At 40.8% G+C, this 27,395-nt stretch overlaps 1 protein-coding gene across 1 annotated transcript in view; it reads right to left on the bottom strand.

Annotated features, from left to right (window-relative positions):
• Window positions 1-26,285, bottom strand: part of csrnp1b (cysteine-serine-rich nuclear protein 1b) — a 75,709-nt gene extending 49,424 nt beyond the window's left edge. The window contains exons 1-3 of the mRNA XM_079661076.1: window positions 26,268-26,285; window positions 25,318-25,510; window positions 8,052-8,123 (exon numbers count right to left, since the gene is read on the bottom strand). The gene's annotated coding sequence lies outside the window, so the exon portion shown is untranslated. The remainder of the gene's footprint in view (window positions 1-8,051; window positions 8,124-25,317; window positions 25,511-26,267) is intronic.
• Window positions 26,286-27,395: the final 1,110 nt, after the last annotated feature.

The raw sequence follows: 27,395 nt of genomic DNA, 5'->3' as shown, positions 1-27,395 counted from the left end.
CTAGACACATAAATACAATCAAAGCAGAGTGATTGTTTCCTTCCATGCTATCTATATCCAGAGATGGCAAAAGTTCTCACATCCTTTACTCAAGTAGAAGTACAGATACTCGTGTTTCAAAATACTCTGGTGAAAGTAGAAGTACTGACTAAACTTCTTTCCTCAAGTAAAAGTAAAGACGCTTTGAAATGTACTTCAGTAAAAAGTACCCATAACTAGCAGCTGTTTTAAAGAGTACCTGACCTCCCTTTATATTAATAGAACAATAATGTCATTGTTAGCTAATGAATGTTTCCATGGTGACCAACGGCAACATGACAACGTTTTCATTGGTCCCTCTTCTTTAGAGAAGACCAGGAAATGATGGATACACGGATCGTGTTCAAATCAATAGGCACGCAATGACTCTAAATAATAATGATCACACCACCAAACACACATTCAGACTAAAGGAACCAGCCTGTTTGGAAAATGAGAGAAGTAGAAAGTACAGGTATTTGGGTTCAACATGTAAGAAGTAGAAAGAACAGGTATTTGAGTTCAACATGTAAGAAGTAGAAAGTACAGGTATTTGAGTTCAACATGTAAGAAGTAGAAAGTACAGGTATTTGAGTTCAACATGTAAGAAGTAGAAAGTACAGGTATTTGTGTTCAAAATGTAAGAAGTAGAAAGTACATGTATTTGAGTTCAACATGTAAGAAGTAGAAAGTACAGGTATTTGAGTTCAACATGTAAGAAGTAGAAAGTACAGGTATTTGTGTTCAACATGTAAGAAGTAGAAAGTACAGGTATTTGAGTTCAACATGTAAGAAGTAGAAAGTACAGGTATTTGGGTTCAACATGTAAGAAGTAGAAAGTACAGGTATTTGTGTTCAACATGTAAGAAGTAGAAAGTACAGGTATTTGAGTTCAACATGTAAGAAGTAGAAAGTTCAGGTATTTGTGTTCAAAATGTAAGAAGTAGAAAGTACAGGTATTTGTGTTCAACATGTAAGAAGTAAAAGTAAAAATTCGTCAGAAAAATAAGTAGAGGAGTAAAGTATTTATACCAGAAACATTTACTTAAGAGTGACAAAGTATTTGTACTCCACTACTTCCCACCTCTGCGAATATCAGGCCTCTTATCTCCCTGTGAGTCCTGACAGCTGTTTGCTCCTGCAGAGGAACAGCGTGTCTGTCAGAGACCACAGGCAGTGCTCGACTTAAACGGTGAGTCGGCAGCTTGCAGGTGCTGTGAGAGTTCAGAGGAAACGGCCGAGCAAAGGTCACCGCAGGCAGTCTTACATTACATAATCACAGTTTGGTTTAGGTGCTTCTTTCCAAACTGTGATGTTGATTTAACACCCAATATAAGGAGCCCCTCCCCACGCCCCTCTGAGAGAGGTCTGGTTACAAAGAACTCAATGGTGCTCTAGGAGGAGATTCAGGTGATAAGGTGGGGGGGGGGGTTACCTTGGTTGCTGATTGGCTAATGGTTACACAAGACAACACATCGTTATGACATCATAAAGTGGCCAAAATCTGATCAGCTCATTTTCCGACAGGTTTTTATAGAAATGGATCAAAAAGAGAGAGAATCTTTGTTCCTGAAACTTTCAGAGTCTCTTTCCACAGAGGGGACACATGTTGATGTAGAAGAGACATGAAGAAGAGGGGACACATGTTGATGTAGAAGAGACATGAAGAAGAGGGGACACATGTTGATGTAGAAGAGACATGAAGAAGAGGGGACACATGTTGATGTAGAAGAGACGTGGAGAAGAGGGGACACATGTTGATGTAGAAGAGACATGAAGAAGACATGTTGATGTAGAAGAAACATGAAGAAGAGGGGACACATGTTGATGTAGAAGAGACATGAAGAAGAGGGGACACATGTTGATGTAGAAGAGACATGAAGAAGAGGGGACACATGTTGATGTAGAAGAGACATGGAGAAGAGGGGACACATGTTGATGTAGAAGAGACATGAAGAAGAGGGGACACATGTTGATGTAGAAGAGACATGAAGAAGAGGGGACACATGTTGATGTAGAAGAGACTTGAAGGAGAGGGGACACATGTTGATGTAGAAGAGACATGAAGAAGAGGGGACACATGTTGATGTAGAAGAGACATGAAGAAGAGGGGACACATGTTGATGTAGAAGAGACTTGAAGGAGAGGGGACACATGTTGATGTAGAAGAGACATGAAGAAGAGGGGACACATGTTGATGTAGAAGAGACATGGAGAAGAGGGGACACATGTTGATGTAGAAGAGACATGAAGAAGAGGGGACACATGTTGATGTAGAAGAGACATGAAGAAGAGGGGACACATGTTGATGTAGAAGAGATGTGGAGAAGAGGGGACACATGTTGATGTAGAAGAGACATGAAGAAGAGGGGACACATGTTGATGTAGAAGAGACATGAAGAACAGGGGACACATGTTGATGTAGAAGAGACATGAAGAACAGGGGACACATGTTGATGTAGAAGAGACATGAAGAACAGGGGACACATGTTGATGTAGAAGAGACATGAAGAAGTGGATTCTGCATAATAGGTGACCTTTAACAGCCAAAGTGATGCGATTGCAGCCTCTTTAAAAAAATTCTGACGTGTTTGTGAGAAAAATAAACATCTCACTTAAATCTGTAGCTTGCTGTTCGTGGGTCAGTTCTGTGAGGAGTGTGTCAGCAAACATTGACGTCTGAAAACAGCTTCTTTTTGGGGAATTGGAAAAGCAGAGGCTGGAAGTGTTCCTACTTTTTACAAGGAGGCTTTAAAAAGGAAACATGATGTCATCAGTGGATAAATACACCAACCATTTACAGCTCAGAAAGTGCATACTTGTGTCTGCCTATGTCTCGGAGTGAGTGTCAAAAGTGCATGCTTGAGACACAAAATCAAGCAAGCATGGACACTCACAGGATAATATTCAGACATACAACAGCTATGTGTGAAAAGAAGACCCCCCCCTTCCCCCCCTCGTGTGTTTTAATGAGGCTACTGTACTGCGTTGATGCAGCTGGGGGGCGAGTGCAGAGGTCAGACGTTGAACCTGCATTAGCAAATAAGGTATATATATAATCTTTCATTTTTGTAAAGCACTTTGAATTGCCTTGTGTTGAAAGGTGCTGTATAAATAAACTTGCCTTGCTTAAGTTTTTATTTATCGTTGTCATACTTTGACACAGTTTCAGACTCTCACTATTCCTGGGTGCACTTGTGTTTAAATAGAAGCACACATAAGGACTCAGGACCTTTGGGTGGTCCCGTCCTCCTCCCGCCATCAGGGTGTCTGACGCTGGTGTGACATTCCTCCGAGGGGTTAACACGGGGTCTGTCCTTTCTCATTGATCTTTGGGACATTTTAAGAATTTGTTTTGTTGCTTTTGTGTGTCTTCCTGCTCTCTGGGACAATAGGGAGGCATGGCGGAGGAATGCATGGATCACTAAAAGGGTCACTCCACACAAATTCCACATCAATTACAAGAAGACATATTTTCCCACCGTGCAATCAGAGGCGAAATGAACACCAGAGACATAGTGTCTGGGTTTGGATACAATTGATCTGAATCTGATGTTCACAGTGGAATATCTCAAGTTACTATATATGTATAAAACAAAGGTGCATTGTTTGAAGCACAAGGCATTATGGGGAAAACATTTGAGTGGAGATGACTTGTTGAGGTCTTTATAAGTAATATAACAATTATAAAGTGTGTCTGTATATAGTTTACTTCATCTGCATCTGGTCTGGCAACATAATCTTCTTTTATTGTATTTCTATACTGTTTCTTTCTCCGTGTGTTATTGTTTTATGTCTTGAATATATTCACGTTGCATTGTTGGAGGACTTAAGATGTTCATTGCCATACCTACACTACTGTGCATATGACAAAAAGCCTTTGAATTCTTCTTTAAATTATTATTATTATGAATATTTTTGTTGAATATATAAATATTATTATGAATATTGATAAATACTGTATTCTAACAATTATAATAATTCTAACAATACGGTATTCTGTTTTTCAAATGTATTTTTTTTTTTTTTAAATCTGTTCGAAATCAAGATGGAAATTAAATGAAAATGAAAAAGTAATTGAATAATGCTACTTGGTGGACCAATAAAAAAGCCACGTAATCACTAGAAGCCATTATTCAAAGCAGAAGGGGAATGATTCAAATACTCCAGGAACCTCTGAGACACTTCATGTCCGCTGATGTTTATTGTCACTTCCTGACTTCCTCGCAGTTTCACACTTTCTATTCTCACCCAAGCAGCCATTTGTCTGCCTGCTGCAAACCGTCTGTTCTCGGCTTCTCATCTGACGCCTGCGCCTGCTAACCCCTCGAGGAGAACCAAAAGCATTCTTCCAAAAATTCATTTACTCAGATTCCTGAAAGCCTTTTTATGCTTCTAACATCAGATGGGAGCAATTCTTCTCTCTCTTAGAAGATCATCCTGCCTTTGTCTCGCTGGCTCCGCGGGCTTTTTGGCGCTCAGTGAAGGCAGGAGGAGCCCCACTTGGCACGAGGGGAGATGATTCCCGAGCTGTCGACTCCCTAATGCTCCTTCGCCTGCCCCACTGACTGAGTTTTTAATAAATGATGAGATGTGGTATAAATAAACCACAAGGCAGCGCAACTGCCAAAAGGCAAGAGAGAGAGATACCGAGGTAACACACGGGAGGTGATGAATAAGTCAACAAGGACTTCACTGCCTCCGTGGCACTCCGTTAGATTGGATTTGAGAGGTATAGCGAGTGTGTCGGTGGACATGAATAAATTGATTTTGGAAAACAAGAGCCAAACAGTTTGCAATAACCAAATGATTTTAAAATATAAATCAAAGGGCAACAGCTTGGCTTTTTGCTCTTTTCACCCTCTGTCTGAAACCAGAGCCCAGTCTGCTCTGATTGGTTAGCTGGCCGGCTCTGTTGTGATTGGTCGACCGCTTAGAGATGTCCCGCCCCTTAGCCACAATGAGTTGGAGCGTTAGCCAATAGAAGCGCAAGGTTACACAGTGATTTGATTATGTTATGAAAGTAAACAAAGGAGTACAATGGAGGCGTTTCAGGGACACAGGGATTTTAGAACTAGATTTTTAAGTATTGTCCAGTGTAATGTATATATTCATGTGAATTGCTATAGTGTGTTAAACCAAAATAAGAGAATGTCTGACATTGACTTTCATAGCTTTGCAACATTCTGCTATAAAACATTCTCCAATTCCAACCACAATCAGATTTATTGCTTTAAAAGCAGAAAAGGACACTCTTACAAATACTTCCAACAGGCCATATGTTAACGTGTGAGGAAATCATGACAACGGGGTGACCTCTATCGTTAGCCAACCGGTGGGGAAACAGAGATATCTTGCAACAGTTTATTTTATCCAAGTCCATCACTGCCACCGCTGCTCCACTTCTGGTCTGCAGATAAAGACAAACCTTGACCTAGATTCTGCAAGAACTCGAGCTCGCAAACTTTTAAACTAGGTGAAGTTATACTCTGCTGAGTGGGACAGTGCACTGGACGGCAGCTAATGCTAACAGCTTGAGCGTAGCATTGAGTGAAGCATGCTGCAGATCATTCTGGATAAACATATAGCTGAAGTATGTGCAACCAGGGGGGGGGAAGTAGTGGAGTACAAATACTTTGTTACTGTACTTAAGTACATTTTTCCGGGATCAGTACTTTACTCCACTACTTATTTTACGATGATTTTGTACTTTAACTTCTTACATTTTGAACACAAATACCTGTACTTTCTACTTCTTACATGTTGAACACAAATACCTGTACTTTCTACTTCTTACATGTTGAACCCAAATACCTGTACTTTCTACTTTTTACATGTTGAACAAAAATACCTGTACTTTCTACTTCTTACATGTTGAACTCAAATACCTGTACTTTCTACTTCTTACATGTTGAACAAAAATACCTGTACTTTCTACTTCTTACATGTTGAACAAAAATACCTGTACTTTCTACTTCTTACATGTTGAACTCAAATACCTGTACTTTCTACTTCTTACATGTTGAACCCAAATACCTGTACTTTCTACTTCTTACATGTTGAACTCAAATACCTGTACTTTCTACTTCTTACATGTTGAACCCAAATACCTGTACTTTCTACTTCTCACATGTTGAACTCAAATACCTGTACTTTCTACTTCTTACATGTTGAACCCAAATACCTGTACTTTCTACTTCTTACATGTTGAACTCAAATACCTGTACTTTCTACTTCTTACATGTTGAACACAAATACCTGTACTTTCTACTTCTTACATGTTGAACACAAATACCTGTACTTTCTACTTCTTACATGTTGAACCCAAATACCTGTACTTTCTACTTCTTACATGTTGAACACAAATACCTGTACTTTCTACTTCTTACATGTTGAACTCAAATACCTGTACTTTCTACTTCTTACATGTTGAACACAAATACCTGTACTTTCTACTTCTCACATGTTGAACCCAAATACCTGTACTTTCTACTTCTTACATGTTGAACTCAAATACCTGTACTTTCTACTTCTCTCATTTTCCAAACAGGCTGGTTCCTTTAGTCTGAATGTGTGTTTGGTGGCGTGATCATTATTATTTAGAGTCATTGCGTGCCTATTGATTTGAACACGATCCGTGTATCCATCATTTCCTGGTCTTCTCTAAAGAAGAGGGACCAATGAACACGTTGTCATGTTGCCGTTGTTCAGCATGGAAACATTCATTAGCTAACAATGACATTATTGTTATATTAATATAAAGGGAGGTCAGGTACTCTTTAAAACAGCTGCTAGTTATGGGTACTTTTTACTTAACCCTTATGTTTTGTGGTGTTATGTAAACACCACAAAACAGATTTTGACAATTTTAGCCTAGTCTGAAGGTCTCTACAAAAAAAAGTGTATAATTTGGTGTTGGGGTCTGGGGAGACCCAGCAGAATTGTTTTGGGTGACTTGGGGTCAAATTTGGCCCAAACAAGATTCATCTTTGACTTCAGACACCCCTCCCCCCCCCCCCCCCGTTCATGCAATGTAACAATAATTTTTCGCAACATGTACCTGGCCTCCCCTCCCTCTGCCCCCTCCCCCCCTCCCTCTGCCCCCCACCCACGGGAACTCGACCGTTCTCAAAGAATATGTACACTAACACTTGAACCTGAACTCACACATGCACGTGTGCAATATGTGTTTTGGGCCATAACATTAAATTACAACAGGATTGTGCAGTTATGAATACATAATAAGTTAGTTATGATGTATTTAAAACAATATTGGATGATAGTAATTTTTTGTGTGTGTTTTGGAGATAAATCATGGGCCAAAATTGACCCGCGAACACCATGAACGGTAACAGCTTTGAACACAACACAAGGGTTAAGTACATTTCGAAGCCCACACTTCTTTACTTTTACTTGAAGTTTAGTCAGTACTTCTACTTTCAACAGAGTATTTTTAAACACGAGTATCTGTACTACTGGAGTAAAGGATGTTTGTACTTTTACCATCTCTGTGTGCAACCCAGGGCAAAATCAGCTCATCAAGTATTTATGTTAAATGTTAGCAAACAGTTTCCCTCAGCAGGAGTGCAATAGGTGTTTTTTTCCACAGCCGGTTTTGTTTTAATCGCTAATAATGTCCACATTTTGCTAAAATGTACCAGATTGGTCACTTTGATTGGAAAAAGGTGAACAAAGCCAGAGGCAGAGATGAATGAAGATGGAGTTAGAGAGGTTGTAAATGACACGGCGTATCACGATCCAGCTTCAGTCAATGGAGCTGGATGATGAAAAGAATGATGAAAGGCAGGGGTGAAAAGCTGAAATGAGGTGGGGGGGCGAGGGAGAGAGAGGGGGGGGGGTTGCTGTTTAAAATGTCCTCCATTTCATCAAAGTGATTATTGGGGGTACTTAGCAGCTTTCATATTAAAATGATTAAGGCTTCTTTGAAAGACTAAGAGCTGGTGTGGCTGCAGTCGGTGGGAGGCCGGGGATAAAAAGCTTCTTGTGGTTAGAGAAGAATGAGGATTAAATACCTTACAGAGGGGCGACAGCGTGGCAGGTTCTGCTGTTTAGTCGCTGATTGGGCTTCTTTTCAGGTAACATTTCTACAAAAAAAGACGATCAAACATGAGAAGAACTAGTGTTAATAACCAGGGATGGGTTTATGTAAGAGAGCAGAACAATGTTGCCTTAGAAAACGGGGAACCAAGATATTTAAGATAAAAAATAATTGTATTTATAGGAAAACCTGCCTTTCATGAAGCATATTCAGTCTATACACCAACCATGAAACACGTGAGCACTAGGGCTGAACGATTAATCGATTTTAAATCGAAATTTGAAATGATGGGATTATCAAATCGCAAAGCCTGCGATTTTTTTAAACATTTTTTTCTTTTTTGTTGTTGTTGTTCTTCTTGTGTGTCAGTCATCCACACCAATCAGAAGTGCTGTGCTCCACATGTAGCAGCCATTGTTAACCAATCAGAAGTGGCCCATGATAGAAGGTGATAGACAGATTGATCCAATCACCTGCCAAGTATTTTTGAAAGTGCCTGCCCTTTCCAAATGGCTTCCAATGGAGCTTTAGATGGTTTGGTGAAACCATCTGAGTCAGGTTAGTAATGCTCCATCACATGTTTCTATTACAGGGTGAATCTTAAACTGAAGCTTGACTTTAAAGCAACCCAACGGAAGTTTCATGTAAGTTTAGTTATTTCACTCGTAGCTCGGGCTGCGGGGGTGCTAGAGACGGGAGCACGTTGATGCGACCTTCCTAGCCGGAGTTATGGCCGCATTTTACAATAAACTTCCGTTGGGTCGATTAAAAACAAAATCGCAAATCGAATCGCAATATCTGTCAGAGAAATCCCAATTAGATTTTTTCCCAAAATGGTGCAGCCCTAACACGAGCACATACTACGGTTTAAAAAAGCAGAAATGAAATCTGAGCTGACAGAAAATGCTCCGTTTTAGTTCAACACACAGTTAAACTCACACACACTATTTTATGAACATATAGCTGAATTAAAAACAGAACAAATGAAGCAAAGAAAGTGAAAACCATGAAGCAGACTCAGGCAGTAGAAGTATAGATTCACTCTTAAAGTATTATCCTACAGATCAGAACAGCTGACAGAGAAGAGATAACATCTGATCTTTTTAAAACAAACAATATATGACGTTTTTAGTTTTACTACGAACATTGTAATCCTGATTGTAATCGCCCAAGTAACAGTAATCTGATATTTTTCATGGAGCTGTAAGGGAATATGTTTTTGGTATCCTGTTAGCATGCTAGCATCGATTTCTCTCATTCACTTTCTGGCTGTCAGCATCAGATTCACATCCCACTCACAGATGGTCAACACAAAGCAAACAGGTGAGTGTTGTTCTGCTCTGTTGACGTCCTCAGGGAGAAACATCGCTCAAATAATGTCCGTCAGGAACAGAAGAAGCTGTTCTGCTTCCCTCGGAGCGGCAACTTAAAACGGCCATCAAATAAAAACAGACTCTCGGCTTCACCGTCGGACCTTTGAGGACAAACTGTGCGTATTAGAAAACACAGCAGTCTGCTACATTATGCGTTGTTAGAGCCACTTTGCGGTAAATGCAACAGAGGAGCAAATATTGATCAATTGATTAGCGTCTGAATGTGACTTTGCTCGGATGAATGTTAATGGCAGGGAACAGATGCCTGGAGAGGCTACGAAAAAAAGCTCCTCGTTTTGTCTGGATTAAAGGCTTGTGTCACAAAATCACTGACTTAAGTGAACGGGAGCGGGGTCGCAACCTCTGCCGGTGCCAGAGCAGATTCGACCTAAGATAGCAACGTAACAACAGATTTTCGTGTTGCTAAGCCTCGTAAAAGGGTCAGAGTGTTTCCTAAAAGTGCCGTGAAAAGATCCCATTGTCCTTAAAATTTAAATCAATTGTAGTGCTTTCTCTTTAAAACATGACGGAGTGTTTTCTTTCTGTCTGTACACAGATTATAGAGACAACAGGCAGTAGGACATCATTAAAGAGGCCACTGGTTTTCCCTTTCCTGTAGTGTGTTGTAGAGGTTAGTGTGCATGTCTGACATCCCAAAAGATTCACCGTCACACTTGTATTGGCTAGTGCTCCCACACATTGTACGCCATAGTCTAAGGGGCGGGACATCTCTAAGAGGTTGACCATTCACAATAGGGACTCTTTAAAGTAGAGACATTACATACTGATATACACCTGAACATCAGCAGGAGAGGACTCTTTAAAGTAGAGACACTACATACTGATATACACCTGAACATCAGCAGGAGAGTACTCTTTAAAGTAGAGACACTACATACTGATATACACCTGAACATCAGCAGGAGAGTACTCTTTAAAGTAGAGACACTACATACTGATATACACCTGAACATCAGCAGGAGAGGACTCTTTAAAGTAGAGACATTACATACTGATATACATCTGAACATCAGCAGGAGAGGACTCTTTAAAGTAGAGACACTACATACTGATATACACCTGAACATCAGCAGGAGAGTACTCTTTAAAGTAGAGACACTACATACTGATATACACCTGAACATCAGCAGGAGAGGACTCTTTAAAGTAGAGACACTACATACTGATATACACCTGAACATCAGCAGGAGAGGACTCTTTAAAGTAGAGACACTACATACTGATATACACCTGAACATCAGCAGGAGAGGACTCTTTAAAGTAGAGACACTACATACTGATATACACCTGAACATCAGCAGGAGAGGACTCTTTAAAGTAGAGACACTACATACTGATATACACCTGAACATCAGCAGAATGTCAGTGAAAGTTAAGGGTAAAATAAACGAGGATGCTGGAAAGCCTGCATCTTATACTGTTTTATTTCTATTTGCGTGTCTTGTTATCTCACCTGATGCCCTTTTTATGCTGACTTTGAATTGCCTCTGTCACCGTACACAGCCTTAAATTAAACAAACGTTACGTAATCTAAGTTGTGATGGGGTAAAAGCACTCTTTACATTATTTATGCGTACAGCATGTTATCCGAGGCAGTGGTGATATGCCGTATATTGTGCAATAGAGAAAGGTCACGGGCAGTGCTTCATTACATTTTAATAGAAGGCTGTGAGCATTGCTGGACTATCAGGGAGGAAACATCTGCAAATACATCTCACCCTATCTCCGTTACACAACAGCATACAAATGTTACTTAATGCATGTAGAAAGGTCACCTATATAAATATACTTATACACATAGAGGCTATTATTCAGCACGATGATTACTTTAAGTACATTTTGCTGCAGGTTTTGAATGCGGGGCAGTATTTCTTCCACTGAACAGTATTTATTTTATATTATTTTAAACGTTTAAAGTTGAGTTATTTCTGCACTTGCACCATTATTTTCTAAAATGTTGATTTTAATGTATATTTTGTACGTTAGATTTCGAATGCGGGACTTTTGCTTGAAATGAAGTATTAGGATAATTGGTACTCGAGGAAAGCATCTGAACTTCTTATTTCTAGTAAGAATAGTTTTGTAATTATCAACTGCACTGATAAATACATGTGCAATAACTTACTTCTGACTTTTCTTTACTGCCTTGACCGCATTGTTCTTGTATTTGTATGGTAATGTGTTTTGTAAGCGCACTGTTCAATGTATCATAGATCCAGTTTATAGTCACTTTATATATTATACATTCAAAGTTTTAGCTAGTATCGTCAAAATGATACTTATACTGTCCGTTATGTGTGATTGCACCTTCGGGAATGCTTGCAATTTCACTGTGTAGTGACAATAAAAGGAATCTGAATCTGAATTGTAACAGATTACATTTGTAGAGTAACGCTTTCTGTTAAGCCTGAGATGATGCCGCTCGCACTTAGGGTGTTTCTCAATGTCGAGGAAGGATGCTTCAGAGCCACTATTTCAAGCATGCTACGTCATTGAGTGCCCCCGAAGGACTGTTCCAATGTCCAGGACGCTTGGAATTCCACCAAGGCCACGTCCTTGGTTTGGGGGTAATTTAGAGGCTGCACATGGGTAGACTTTGCGTCCTTCAAATCCCCACAATGCTTTGCGCAAGGACCAATTTCAAAAACCCTTGCGGAGAATGGCTGAACCGACGCAGCAAACATTTAAATGTAAGTATGTAGTGGCGTAGAACATGTGTTGGTAAATATGTTAATTTGTTACATTTGTTATCACCAAAAATGTGTTCCGTGAAAGTAAAGCAAGTTCATAATTAGATAGACATCGTGAGGTATTTATTTTCGGTACAGTTTATGTTGACACCGTTAGAGAGAGTGGCACACTTGTTAGCCTGTTCCATTCTTCTTTGTTTTCTGAAGCCGTGGCTTGGAAGTATACTTGCTTCATTTCTGAAGGAAGTGACTTGGAAGTATGCGACTACCAAGCCAGTCTCCTCGCGATTGAGAAACGGCCAGGGTGTTTCTCAATGTCGAGGAAGGATGCTCCAGAGCCACTATTTCAAGGATGCTCCGTCATCGAGCCCCGCCAAAGGACTGTTCCAATGTCCAGGATGCTTGGAATTCTACCAAGGCCGGCGTCCTTCGTTGCGGGAAATTTCCAGGCTGCACATGTGCATCCTCCGCGGTCTTAAAATCCCTACAATGCTTTGCGCACGGACCAATTTCCCTAAATCTTTCGCGCTTCATTTAAGGCGGGGCCTCGCATATGACGCACACCTGCACACCTGTTAGCCTGTTCCACCATTCTTTGTTTTCCGAGGAAGGATTCTTGCATCGCTTCTGAAGCACCTGACTCGGAGGGACATGTGCTACCAAGGAAGCGTCCTCGACATTGAGAAACACCCTCAGGCTCCACATTTGCAGGAAAGTGAAATCTTCTGCTCCTCTGGGTCTTTGCAGTGTGTTGTCCTCACTTCACACTCTAGACAGAGACATTCAATCACTCGTAGCAACCGGGGCATTTTGTCCTCGACTCACCCTCTCCGTTCTGGATTAGCATCACATGGGCGCAGCCATATATGGAGGGGTCGAGTCCTCAAATCCCACAGACTGGAGGTAAAGTGAGGACGCAGAGGAAACAGTGTGTCTGATAAAGCCTGGAGGTGCTTCAGAAATTCAAGATTCTGGTCATGTTTGTATAAAAAAGAACCGGATTTCTGTTTATTTGTTTCTGTATTTAGAAAATACAAAGACAGCCATTTATAAAGCTACTTTATTATATATGATATGTTATTTTACTTGCACCACCATGTCATTTGCACTGTTGTATTGGCATTGTAATATCACCTGCTTATGTCTAGAACATCTGTTTTAAGTCTGTATATTATAACAATAAGCAGTATTTTATTCCACTGTACAGTATTTATTAATATTTATAGTATAGAAATACGTAGTTGACCTATTTCTGCACTTTTACCATAATTTTTTTTTTTTAATTCTATTTTCAATTTTTATTTCACCCATGTCTAAAACACAGTCCACATATTTATATATTATTACAATAATCAATATTTTATTCAATTTGTATACTGTTTTTAAAATTATTTTCTTGCATTATTTTTTAATTATATCTTTTTTATTTTTATGTATTCTACAGATTTTTTTTTTTACCTCTTAATAAAATTGCATGTTGCCTTTCTGATGATCCTGAGACTCAAGATGTTCCTTGCCAGACTACACTATCTATCTACAAATGACAATTAAGCCTCTGAATCCTCGCATCTTAAATCACTGCCATTTGGCTCCGGCGTAGCAGACTTGAAAGCACATCTTAATCCTTAATCTAACCCTCTAACCCCTCTCCTCATAATGTGACCCGTGCTTCCTGCAGGGCTCATCAATAAATCAGACTTTCTCTGCAGAATCTCAACGAGGCAGAAATGAAATTCCAACTCAAATAGAGCCATTTGTGCCTCCCCCAGAAATCAATTCATTTTCAGAGGAAAAGCAGAAAACGGAATGAGAAAAAAGAAGCTCTGTTAACATCTCATCTGTGATTCTGATCCGCAGAGAGACCTCGTCTAGAGACGGAGCGGAGGCTTATTAATTCACTGCCTTCATCTCCCCGAGCTGGCTATCATTACAGACTATATATAGAGCCGTGTGGGGAATAGTGAGGGATGCACACACACATTAACATTAATGACTTTAGGCCCTGCTCATGAGCCATGTTCACACACACACACACACACACACACACACACACACACACACACACACACACACACACACACACACACACACACACACACACACACACACACACACACACACACACACACACACACACACACACACACACACACACACACACACACACACACACACACACACACACACACACACACACACACACACACGGAAGAAGACAAGCTCGCACAGCATGAAGTAAACCCTCTTTGTTTACCAACAGAACGACTGGTTTCCTTTCCAAGCGTCAAGTTGCATCTCTGGTTTCACTATGAAGTGGAAGTGAAACGCTGCTCAACTGGAAATCCTGCCTTGTCCAATTTCTAGTCAGAATATTTCTTTGCACCTGATATGCAACCCTGTCTCCTAAAAAATACGTTCTCACAAAACTAAACTGAATTCTCAATTACGTTTAGCAAGAAACGTATTTTCTCCCACGTTACGAACGTATCTCAAATACGTTTATTTTCTACATATCTTCTAGAAACATATTTTCATTATTATAAGCAAGACAATAAATGGCAAAGATATGTAGAAAATAAACGTATTTAAGATACGTTCATAAGAAACGTAACGTGGGAGAAAATATGTTTCTAGAAGATATGTAGAAAATAAATGTATTTGAGATAAGTTCATAACAAACATAACGTGGGAGACAATACGTTTCTTGCTAAACGTAATTGAGAATGCAGCTTAGTTCTGTGGGAACGTCATTTTTAGGAGACAGGGTTGTGATATGAGACGTAATAACTGTAGCAGAAACACTGCAGTGAGATATAGGGTCTCGTTTTTAGACCATGCGTCTTATATTGTTAATTCTATAACACATAGGTTTGAGCAAGCTCTCTGATTGGTCAATAGGCGTGTTTGATTCCACGATCAAACAACGATCAAATAGAACGTGCCTAATCACAAAGTATCCAGTGGCCTACACACGCCACTAGCCTACCGAAACTACTTCCATGAGCCTACATTGTGTGGTTTCCATAGCGACGCTTAGCGACACACAGCCGTTACACTGTTATACATTGTCTCTCGTTGGAAATCGGTAGCTACAAAATGTCAGATTTTAAAGTTAATTTTGATTTGTCGGGGGGCCTCAGTATTGATGAATGATTGGACATGGACGCAGACCACAAAACCAACGAAAGATTTGCGGCTGTTTCAACTGACGAGTTGAGTGCGTTGGAAAAAAGGCTATCGTTACCATGGGAACTACTTTCTAGGAACTACATTCTGACGGAGATTAACTCAAGCAGAAAGCGTAGGTTTGGGAGCAAATTAGCCCACATTATGAAATTATTTTTACGATATTGTTGATTACCATGATAGTTTGTGTAATAGAATCGCAATCATAAACTTGAGGCCGTTCTTGAACGTCATTATTGGCACGACAGTACTGCGGCAGGACCGAGGCATACACTGGAGCCTCTCGTGTATGATTGCTTAAGTCAAAGGCTGTTGAAACGTATTTTGAGTTGTATGTCAGATTATCTTTTAAGCTGCTGTGGTCTTTGTAAAAGATGGATCATATTGTTTCAAGACAGTTAAAAAAACACATTTTTATTGGAAAATCACCAATATTTGTGCCATTTGCAGCTTATTTTGTGGCTAACATTTCCTGATTCGGCTCAAATATAGTTAAAAAATATTCTAATTTATCTAAATATCCCATCTTTTTTCAAGAAATCTCACCAAGCTAATGTTCACTTGTTCTTTTGGTAGATTTTCCAACTTATTACCAGCGAAAACACCTTGTTTTATTATTCTATTACTTGATTTTGGAGCTGCATTTGTTCCATTGAAGCCTTTTAGGGAGCTAACACTCGCTGCACTTTCTCAAAGCACTCTGATGCATCTTAAACTGTCACCTGACTGTGTGTTATTCAAATAAATCATCACATCGCTGCAGTTGTAATGTGAATGAGATGTGAATTGTCTACTATACATTATTATTATTATTATTATTATTACCAATGCTTATGCGTGAGGTTTGGCACTCTAATCTCCGGTAGGTTGGTCGAGTGTGAGCTCCTACTGAGTGTGCTAATGAACAATCATCAGCCCCCCCCCCCCCATGCTGTAAAAGGACCGCTGCACATTGTGAAGCTGGATTACTGTGTTGGCCCTTCATTAGTAATTCTACCCTGCTCTCAGCTGGAGTCAACACATTACAGTTTCCACAATCAGGTTTAATGCACTGTATTGAAATGTGCAGAGATGGGAAGTAGTGGAGTACAAATACTTTGTTGCTGTACTTACATGTTGAACACAAATACCTGTACTTTCTACTTCTTACATGTTGAACACCAATACCTGTACTTTCTACTTCTTACATGTTGAACACAAATACCTGTACTTTCTACTTCTTACATGTTGAACTCAAATACCTGTACTTTCTACTTCTTACATGTTGAACTCAAATACCTGTACTTTCTACTTCTTACATGTTGAACTCAAATACCTGTACTTTCTACTTCTTACATGTTGAACACAAATACCTGTACTTTCTACTTCTTACATGTTGAACTCAAATACCTGTACTTTCTACTTCTTACATGTTGAACACAAATACCTGTACTTTCTACTTCTTACATGTTGAACACAAATACCTGTACTTTCTACTTCTTACATGTTGAACTCAAATACCTGTACTTTCTACTTCTTACATGTTGAACTCAAATACCTGTACTTTCTACTTCTTACATGTTGAACCCAAATACCTGTACTTTCTACTTCTTACATGTTGAACTCAAATACCTGTACTTTCTACTTCTTACATGTTGAACACAAATACCTGTACTTTCTACTTCTTACATGTTGAACTCAAATACCTGTACTTTCTACTTCTTACATGTTGAACTCAAATACCTGTACTTTCTACTTCTTACATGTTGAACCCAAATACCTGTACTTTCTACTTCTTACATGTTGAACACAAATACCTGTACTTTCTACTTCTCTCATTTTCCAAACAGGCTGGTTCCTTTAGTCTGAATGTGTGTTTGGTGGCGTGATCATTATTATTTAGAGTCATTGCGTGCCTATTGATTTGAACACGATCCGTGTATCCATCATTTCCTGGTCTTCTCTAAAGAAGAGGGACCAATGAAAACGTTGTCATGTTGCCGTTGGTCACCATGGAAACATTCATTAGCTAACAATGACATTATTGTTCTATTAATATAAAGGGAGGTCAGGTACTCTTTAAAACAGCTGCTAGTTATGGGTACTTTTTACTGAAGTACATTTCAAAGCCTCTTCACTTTTTCTTGAGTAAAGAAGTTTAGTCAGTACTTCTACTTGCAGAGTATTTTTAAACATGAGTATCTGTACTTCTACTTGAGTAAAGGATGTGTGTACTTTTGCCAAATACTGGAAATGTGAGGGTACGTGCGCATCTCGATGAACCCAAACCTGCAGGATGAGGCAGAGATCCAGACTACTTTAGGTCCTTCCTCCCCTGAAGCACCCCCAGCTGCCCTTCCTTTAGGCCCCATCCTGTGTGGCTCAGTAGTGGGGTAGCAGATGGTGGTTACAGAGGGGGCGGGGGAGAGCATGTACTCCTGTCCCCCCTGCATGAGCCTGGGGGGGGGTCTGCAGCAGCGGCAGAATGTGACCCTCTCTCTCTGCAGCGCTGCCCTGAGGCCTGAGCACGGCCAGCCACGCAGAAGACAAGGCCAAAGCCATTCTCGTCTGATAAAAGCTTTCACACTCACATGCACGCAAACCCCACACACACACACTGCAAAAAAAAAAAAGGGTTGATTCGTAACCATTTCCCCCCATCGAGGATCCATTAAGTGTCCGGTGCATGCATGTCGTTCTACGTTTACATTAACTGACAGCAGGATGAATGATTTATTTCGCTAGGCTTTTCAATTGTCAGAGATGGATGGCATCAATAGGGGTTCTGTCCCTGCTGAGGAATCAGGCGATTTGCCACTTTAAACAACTCTAACGTGATGCTGTCGTTCAAGCATCCTCAGAGAAGGACTCCGGGGAACTCCTGTGTTATGAAACTGGAGGAAAGTGAATGAGGAACAGGTGAGAGGAGAGGAGGGAGATGGTTAAGGACGCATATATACGCTGCAATATGCTTCTGCCTCCTTAACCATCTCCCTCCTATATATATACCCCCTATATATATACCCTAAAGCCCCGCGCTGCTACCCTTCAGTCGCTTTGATATCTTTATGCAAATATGAGCCGGCTGATTTGGGAGTATGGAGAGGATTAATCGCTCTCTCTGTGGACTCGGTGGAGCAGAGGATTGTGGGTCAGAAGCTGAGACCCCTGGGCAGCTGCCTATCTGCAGGTATGAAGGGACATGTCTAACACCTGGAGACATCTGTGTATCTTTACCAATCCAGTCAAATATTCATTAATAATTAATTCTATAATCTCATAGTCTCACAGATATCCGTGCGTGCATAAATGTCCCGTCTGCAATTAGCGGATTAATTAGCCTGGAAGCATTATATGCATTTGAATAAGCAACCATTTAGCATTGCAAAAATAACACACAATGGTAAACAATTTAAGAGGAGATAACATACCAATTAATTTAAAGGATGCAAATGGCACATCACTCGAGGAATAATGTGATTTGATTTTGCAGGTTTTGATTGAATCTTATTCCACAGTCGCACATCAGACACATTATTGCAGAGGGAGTGAGTGCTGGGAAACACAATGGGCTGAGCTTGTGTTTTCCTGCAGGCGTGCTGCATGCTCTCGTGTCAGCCGCTCACAGCCGGCAATGACCAAATCCATCATGACATGTGGACAACAAAGAGCTACAAGAATGCCTGCCTTAGTGCACGCACACACACACACACACACACACACACACACACACACACACACACACACACACACACACACACACACACACACACACACACACACACACACACACACACACACACACACACACACACACACACACACACACACACACACACACACACACACACACACACACACACACACACACACACACACACACACACACACACACACTTCTCCCACTATCTCCCCAGAACACAAGCCTATCCCCATGCACAGGGAGCATTACATGTCACAGAACAGTGAAATCTTTAAGCACCGTATCAAAAAAAAACTGTGAATTAACTCGACATCAAATACAGTGGTTGACGGCGCCAGAGCGAGGACTTCTTCCAGATAAAGCTGAACATTGGGAGAGTCCAGTCGTCAGTATGTTCCAGGCAATTCTTTAAATGAGCACCAGATTAGGGAGTGCACGGTGATTAAGCCCATTTGAAGTACTGAGGGTCCGTCTGGGCATTGGCAAGAGCCACACTTTAATTAATCTGGTAATGGAGGAGAAAAATAAGCACTCTTACGCACATATCAGCATTTTGCTGAACAGGAGGAAGTGGAGGAGATGGAGAGTGTGTGAGGGGGGGGGGAGCATGTTGCCTTTAAATTAGCACTGCCTGATGAATGCACCATTTTATCTATGTTATCACGGAAAGAAAGGAAATTGTAGGTTTGCCTTCATCACTCCCTGCTCTTGTCCGGAAGTGTTCTCCAGAAACGAGACGTGTGAGAGGATTTCTGATTTCAGGGTTACTTTAATAATATACTCTAGTTACCTGTCAAAAATACTCCTTTAAGTCAGTTCCAGTTTGACGCAGTGACACTTAGTGACAGATCTCTAGTTGAGCCATGTGTTTTATAGGGGCTGACATAAAAGCTGTGTGTGTAAGTATGCACCGCAGCAGGCAGCGACAAAAGTAAGATTTAGTCACACGGTGCTTGATGAATAATTGAACCCTGGGAAAGAGCCCTGGAAGAGGGTTGAGAGAGTTAAATAGAGCTGAGCATGGTGGTCTGCAGGAAGGCTTCTCACTCAGGACAGTCCCAGGAGTGGACTTCTTCTTCTCCTAATTAGGCTTACGCCCCTTTAACATTTAATAAGAACCGGCCGGATCTTCAGCTGAATACTTAATCCAAGTCGATACTGAGGGATTTCACAAAGATTACTAGGATTATGAGACAAAAGACTGTCCCTGCAGTTTCAAATTCCCCCTAAAATATTGTACTAACTCCAGCGCATAGCCTACACAGGAAACAAGACATGTTGTGCTTTGTTCAACTATAGGAGCTTATTTTTCAGAACAGATGCATGCGGATCTGTGCCAGCGCCTGTCATTCTAATACACGGATGGTTTAATAAGCAGTAAATGAGAAATCTTCTGCAAGCCTCTCCTGACAAGCCCTGATCACATATGGGGAGGTCAGTGGACCATCTGCCGACTGACTGTTAACTCGGAAAGCTCTCACACCTGAACATCAGCAAACTGGAAGCATTAGGATAAATCCACAAAGAAATGTGGCAACTATAAACCTCAATCGACTAATAGAGATAAATAACCCTTTTTAAATCTGCTTGAAGTTGCCCCTAGATGTGTGTGGCTGTATTTTTAATGCAGGTTGTCGTTTCCTCAGTTTACATTAAGACGTGTCGCTGTCTGTCTGTTTACCCCCCCATTGGACACGGAGCCCTTGTCGACTTTGCTCCAAACCAACTTCACGGCATGAAAAACAGATAATGCTAGCGTGGCCTACTTATTCCCCCCAGCCTTTCCCTGTGTGTGTAATAAGTAGTGATGGCATGTCCTCTTAAGGGAATGTAACTCTGAATGTGAGGCCCTCTGGAGGGTCAGTGTGAGGGGGGGGGGGGGGGGGACTTGGCTCTCATCAGAGGAGCTTATAATGCCAACAGATTCAGAGTGATAATTAGAAAAAGGTGATATAATATTCATAGGAGGTTATGCCTTTAAAGAGGACATGTTGAGCTCACTTTCATATCAGTATTCAAACACACTTTAAAGAGTCCTCTCCTGCTGATGTTCAGGTGTATATCAGTATGTAGTGTCTCTACTTTAAAGAGTCCTCTCCTGCTGATGTTCAGGTGTATATCAGTATGTAGTGTCTCTACTTTAAAGAGTCCTCTCCTGCTGATGTTCAGGTGTATATCAGTATGTAGTGTCTCTACTTTAAAGAGTCCTCTCCTGCTGATGTTCAGGTGTATATCAGTATGTAGTCTCTCTACTTTAAAGAGTCCTCTCCTGCTGATGTTCAGGTGTATATCAGTATGTAGTGTCTCTACTTTAAAGAGTCCTCTCCTGCTGATGTTCAGGTGTATGTCAGTATGCAGTGTCTCTACTTTAAAGAGTCCTCTCCTGCTGATGTTCAGGTGTATATCAGTATGTAGTGTCTCTACTTTAAAGAGTCCTCTCCTGCTGATGTTCAGGTGTATATCAGTATGTAGTGTCTCTACTTTAAAGAGTCCTCTCCTGCTGATGTTCAGGTGTATATCAGTATGTAGTGTCTCTACTTTAAAGAGTCCTCTCCTGCTGATGTTCAGGTGTATATCAGTATGTAGTGTCTCTACTTTAAAGAGTCCTCTCCTGCTGATGTTCAGGTGTATATCAGTATGTAGTGTCTCTACTTTAAAGAGTCCTCTCCTGCTGATGTTCAGGTGTATATCAGTATGTAGTGTCTCTACTTTAAAGAGTCCTCTCCTGCTGATGTTCAGGTGTATATCAGTATGTAGTGTCTCTACTGATGTTAACCTTTGCACACCATTAACATGCACAAAAACCTATATAAGACACTTCATGAAAGTGAAAACCACCCAGGCGTAATAGGGCCTCTTTTCTTTAAATTGTTTATTATTAAATCCTGGATCGGATTTCGAGGCGTAGTCGTGGGGGAGGGGGTCTGCAGTTCGGTGGACTAAGGATTGCACCACTGCTTTTTGCAGAATGTGGTTCTGATGGCTTCATCGGTATACGACCTTCAGCACTCACTGGATCGGTTCGCAACCGAGTGTGAAGCGGCTGGGATGAGGATCAGCACCTCCAAATCTGAGGCCATGGTTCTCAGCAGGAAACCGATGGACTGTTCACTCCAAGTAGGGAATGAGTCCTTACCCCAAGTGAAGGAGTTCAAGTATCTCGGGGTCTTGTTCTCGAGTCAGGGAACAATGGAGCGTGAGATGGGTCGGAGAATCGGAGCAGCGGGAGCGGTACTGCAGTCTCTTTACCGCACCGTTGTGACGAAAAGGGAGCTGAGCCAGAAGGCAAAGCTCTCTGTCTACCGGGCCATTTCCCTTCCTACCCTCACCTATGGTCATGAAGGATGGGTCATGACCGAAAGAACGAGATCGCGGGTACAAGCGGTCGAGATGGATTTTCTCCGCAGGCTGGCTGGTGTCTCCCTTAGGGATAAGGTGAGAAGTTCAGTTATCCGGGAGGGACTCAGAGTTGAGCCGCTCCTCCTTCGCGTCGAAAGCAGCCAGTTGAGGTGGTTCAGGCACCTAGTTAGGATGCCACCTGGGCGCCTCCCTAGGGAGGTGTTCCAGGCACGTCCAGCTGGGAGGAGACCAAGGGGTAGACCTAGAACCAGGTGGAGGGATTATATCTCTTCTCTGGCCTGGGAGCGCCTTGGGACCCCCCAGTCAGAGCTGGTTGATGAGGCCAGGGAAAAGAAAGTTTGGGGCTCTCTGCTGGAACTGTTACCTCCGCGACCCGACCACGGATAAGCGGGAGAAGATGGATGGATGGATGGATTATTCACCTGTCAGCTTAAACAATAGAAAGTACGTCTGAGCTTCTTAATGGGTCACCTCAGTAAGTGACCTATGCTAAATCAATCAAATGGCTCTGGATTAGGTCTAGTGACCCACGCTGCCTAAGCCAGTTACATAAACTCACAACACAAGAGTAAAACACCAACACATCCTCACTCGCTGCTCTGGATGACATTTCTGTTTCTATGTCATAGCGTATGACCTGAATCATTAGCAGATGTCTGATCTTCAGAGCTGGGAAGTAGTAGAGTACAAATACTTCGTTACTGTACTTAAGTACATTTTTCTGGTATCAGTACTTTACTCCACTACTTATTTTTCAGATGACTTTTACTTTCTACTTCTTACATGTTGACCACAAATACCTGTACTTTCTACTTCTTACATGTTGAACTCAAATACATGTACTTTCTACTTCTCACATGTTGAACTCAAATACCTGTACTTTCTACTTCTCACATGTTGAACCCAAATACCTGTACTTTCTACTTCTTACATGTTGAACACAAATACATGTACTTTCTACTTCTTACATGTTGAACACAAATACATGTACTTTCTACTTCTTACATGTTGAACTCAAATACCTGTACTTTCTACTTCTTACATGTTGAACTCAAATACCTATACTTTCTACTTCTTACATGTTGAACTCAAATACCTGTACTTTCTACTTCTTACATGTTGAACACAAATACCTATACTTTCTACTTCTTACATGTTGAACTCAAATACCTATACTTTCTACTTCTTACATGTTGAACTCAAATACCTATACTTTCTACTTCTTACATGTTGAACACAAATACCTGTACTTTCTACTTCTTACATGTTGAACTCAAATACCTATACTTTCTACTTCTTACATGTTGAACTCAAATACCTGTACTTTCTACTTCTTACATGTTGAACACAAATACCTGTACTTTCTACTTCTTACATGTTGAACACAAATACCTGTACTTTCTACTTCTTACATGTTGAACACAAATACCTGTACTTTCTACTTCTTACATGTTGAACTCAAATACCTATACTTTCTACTTCTTACATGTTGAACACAAATACCTGTACTTTCTACTTCTTACATGTTGAACACAAATACCTGTACTTTCTACTTCTTACATGTTGAACACAAATACCTGTACTTTCTACTTCTCTCATTTTCCAAACAGGCTGGTTCCTTTAGTCTGAATGTGTGTTTGGTGGCGTGATCATTATTATTTAGAGTCATTGCGTGCCTATTGATTTGAACACGATCCATGTATCCATCATTTCCTGGTCTTCTCTAAAGAAGAGGGACCAATGGAAACGTTGTCATGTTGCCGTTGTTCAGCATGGAAACATTCATTAGCTAACAAGGACATTATTGTTCTATTAATATAAAGGGAGGTCAGGTACTCTTTAAAACAGCTGCTAGTTATGGGTACTTTTTACTGAAGTACATTTCAAAGCCTCTTTACTTTGACTTGAGTAAAGAAGTTTAGTCAGTACTTCTACTTTCACCAGAGTATTTTTAAACACGAGTATCTGTACTTCTACTTGAGTAAAGGATGTGTGTACTTTTGCCATCTCTGCTGATCTTCCTGAGGAGATGTGTTTGCATTCAGCCGCTCTGGGTGCTTTCCTCTCCTGCTGAGAGCATCTTAATTTGAGATGTGGAGCTCATTCAGCAGGTGAATGTCGGTGTAATCAGGCAGCCATATGTCCTCATATCCCCTGGCTGATTAGGGTCCCCCCCCCCCCACTCCCTCGCTGATTGCTGTATGGATTGATAAATCATACCCCGGTGAAAATGCTAATGATATGGTAATGCTGTTCTAAGCTGCTGTCCGGACAGATAAAGGCTTACAGCTTGTCCGACCCTCACACAGAGAAAATGAAACGCATTTCTGAGTAAACCCATTTCCTGTTTCTATTTTTACTTTCCTGTTGTGCTACCACATGTCCCATCTGTGTCAATAGGCTAGTCACTCACAACTCACTATGTCCACATAATGAGAAAAGACCTACCAGGAAAGATTAGAGGCAAACTCAGTGGACTTTTTTAAACAGCTGAAAACATTTTTTATATTTTTAGGGATTAGCTTTTAATAAGCAACATCCCGTGGTGTTTCAATATGTCTTTTAATCTTTATTATTCCTGTAATATTTGTATTGATTTTATTCATTATATTTTATTATTTCCTTATTTTTGATTGTATTACTTTGTTATTTTATTCATATTTGGGGATAAATATACATATATAAAATAAAATAATGACATTTTCTTCTGCTTATTTTGTGTTGTGTGTCATCTTTTTTATGCACCCTGTGTATACGCATAAAGCTTTATTATTAAAAACACAATTTAATCCCAGACACATTAAAAGGAGCGGCCTTGTTCTAATACCCCTCACACAAACATACATATAGCTTTAAAATATGCCTTATGTTACAAATGTACCTCCCCTGCTGTGTGACCAGGCTTGAGTTTGGGTCGTGACCCCTTACCTTGTTATCGTGTGATCTCATCTCGCAGTAAGCGAATAAACAGCAGCGGCGCCTTAATGCAGATAAAGCCGCAGTGGAACCAGCAAGAGTTCATCCCATTGCAGCAGCTGATGAACATCTGTTCTGCATTAGTGGTTCCTGCTCTGTGGTCTGTGGGTGCAGAGATGGTACGATCCTCAGGTGCAGCATGCTTCTGTTGGGGATAAGATAAGATAACCTTTATTAATCGCCGTGGGGAAATACAGTAGTTTAACAGCAACAGGGTGAGATTGAAAAACAGGACAGCGCAGATTCACACAGATGAATACAATCAAAGATACAAATGAAAAATAATAAATAAGTAAGCATAAAATAAGAAATTAATTCAAATGAACATATATACATATTTGGTCATGTGTACATATTATTTACAGGTAGAAACAGAGAGGGAACGAGAACACATGTATTAGTCATATATGAAAAAGCAATAGGCCTACATGAAAGGTTTCAGATTATTATCTTAGAGAAGCCCTTTTATGCTTTTGGGGTTTTCCCTTTCCTCTGAGTGGGGGTCGCGAGATGATTACAAAAGAAAAATGAAAAAAAAAAGAAAAAAAAAATTGCTTAATTTTTATTATAATTTTTTTATTTTTTATTATTATTAATAATAACGTTTGCATAGACATTTTCAGGGGCGGATTAGCCATCTGTATAATTTCCCCGCAACGAGGCTCCCCCTTTGACAATCCACTAGCGCAGTGTTTCTCAAACTTTGTCATACCAAGGACCACTTAACCAATAAAAAACACTCATGGAAGCTGTAGCGTTAACGCTGCACTAGTTAACGCTACATTAGCAAAACAAACGCTTTCTTTTGCAAAAGGTGCGAGGGGCTTCAAACACGTTCCCCTCCACTGGTTTCAACCAAGCACTAAATTCGATGTTTTCCAACCAAATACGGTTTAACTTACACTTCCCCATATTTATTTGTAAGTAGATTCGAAGAGACATGAGTTTCTGACTGCCGCTAGCTGAAGCTTGGTTGCTAGGTTACTACCTGGGTGTTCTCCGATAAGGAGCCGGGGGAAACAAGGTTAGTGATTGCTGGTTCCATGTTGATTTATTTCAATACAAATCGTTGGGGGGAACTGAAAGGCTCTTACCGTAGTGGTTACTTTGCAGCCCGGACATTTTCCCCAAAACACATTTTAGACGCGATCGCAACACAGAAGTACCTTTCAAATCCGATCATTTTTAAGACCTTCTAAATCATATTTAAGACCTTTCTTATTTGTTTGGTCATATTTAAGACCTTTTTAAGGCCTTAAATTCAGATTATCAAATTTAAGACTTTTTAAGACCCCGCGGGAACCCTGGCGGGCTGAAAAGTTTGGGAACCCCTGCTCTAGTGTGTTATAGTAGTGTGCATGTAAATGGTCTGCAAAGGCTAAAATCCTGGGGTTCCCTCCAGAGTTTCTCTCCCACACACTCCCCCCCCTGCCTGAGGGCGATAGATATTGTCATCTGCAGCTTTAAAAGGCCAAAAAAGTAAAATTCAGTCTCACATTTTCAGACAGGAGTGCCCCAGAAAGCTCAGTGGATTTTGTGGTGAGATTGTTTTTGTTGATTACTTTTGGTGTCATGAATCAAAGTACTTTGTGTGTGTGTGTCCAGGGGTGTAGGCGCACATTCCTGTGTGTTTGTGTGATTCACACATTCCTCAGGCTTAAGGAGAGGTCGTGATGAGCACATTTCCTCCAGTCGTGTTGCACCTCCGTGTTTACATACCAGACGAGCTCCAGGGAGACGCAGCGACACAATGCGCAGCCGGCTGTCTGTACATCCCAGCGTGACTCTCACATCACCACTCATCAACAAGTTCCCAGAAAAGAGAGGCTGACACTCTGAATAAGCACACGGTTACAGAGATAAAGTATGAGCAGAGCCGGCCAGCCAACCAATCAGAGCAGACTGGGCTCTGGTCTCAGACAGAGGGTGAAAAGAGGTGATGCAGCACAGACAGTATGAGAGAGATAAAGAGTTTTGGACATTAAAGCATGGAGACATGTAGAGACACTACATACTGATATACACCTGAA

The sequence above is a fragment of the Notothenia rossii genome (assembly GCF_949606895.1).
Source record: "Notothenia rossii genome assembly, chromosome: 12".
In the NCBI taxonomy this organism is placed as follows: Eukaryota; Metazoa; Chordata; class Actinopteri; order Perciformes; family Nototheniidae; genus Notothenia; species Notothenia rossii.
The sequence above is the reverse complement of the archived record's forward strand: the minus strand, read 5'-3'. Positions and strand labels throughout refer to the sequence as shown.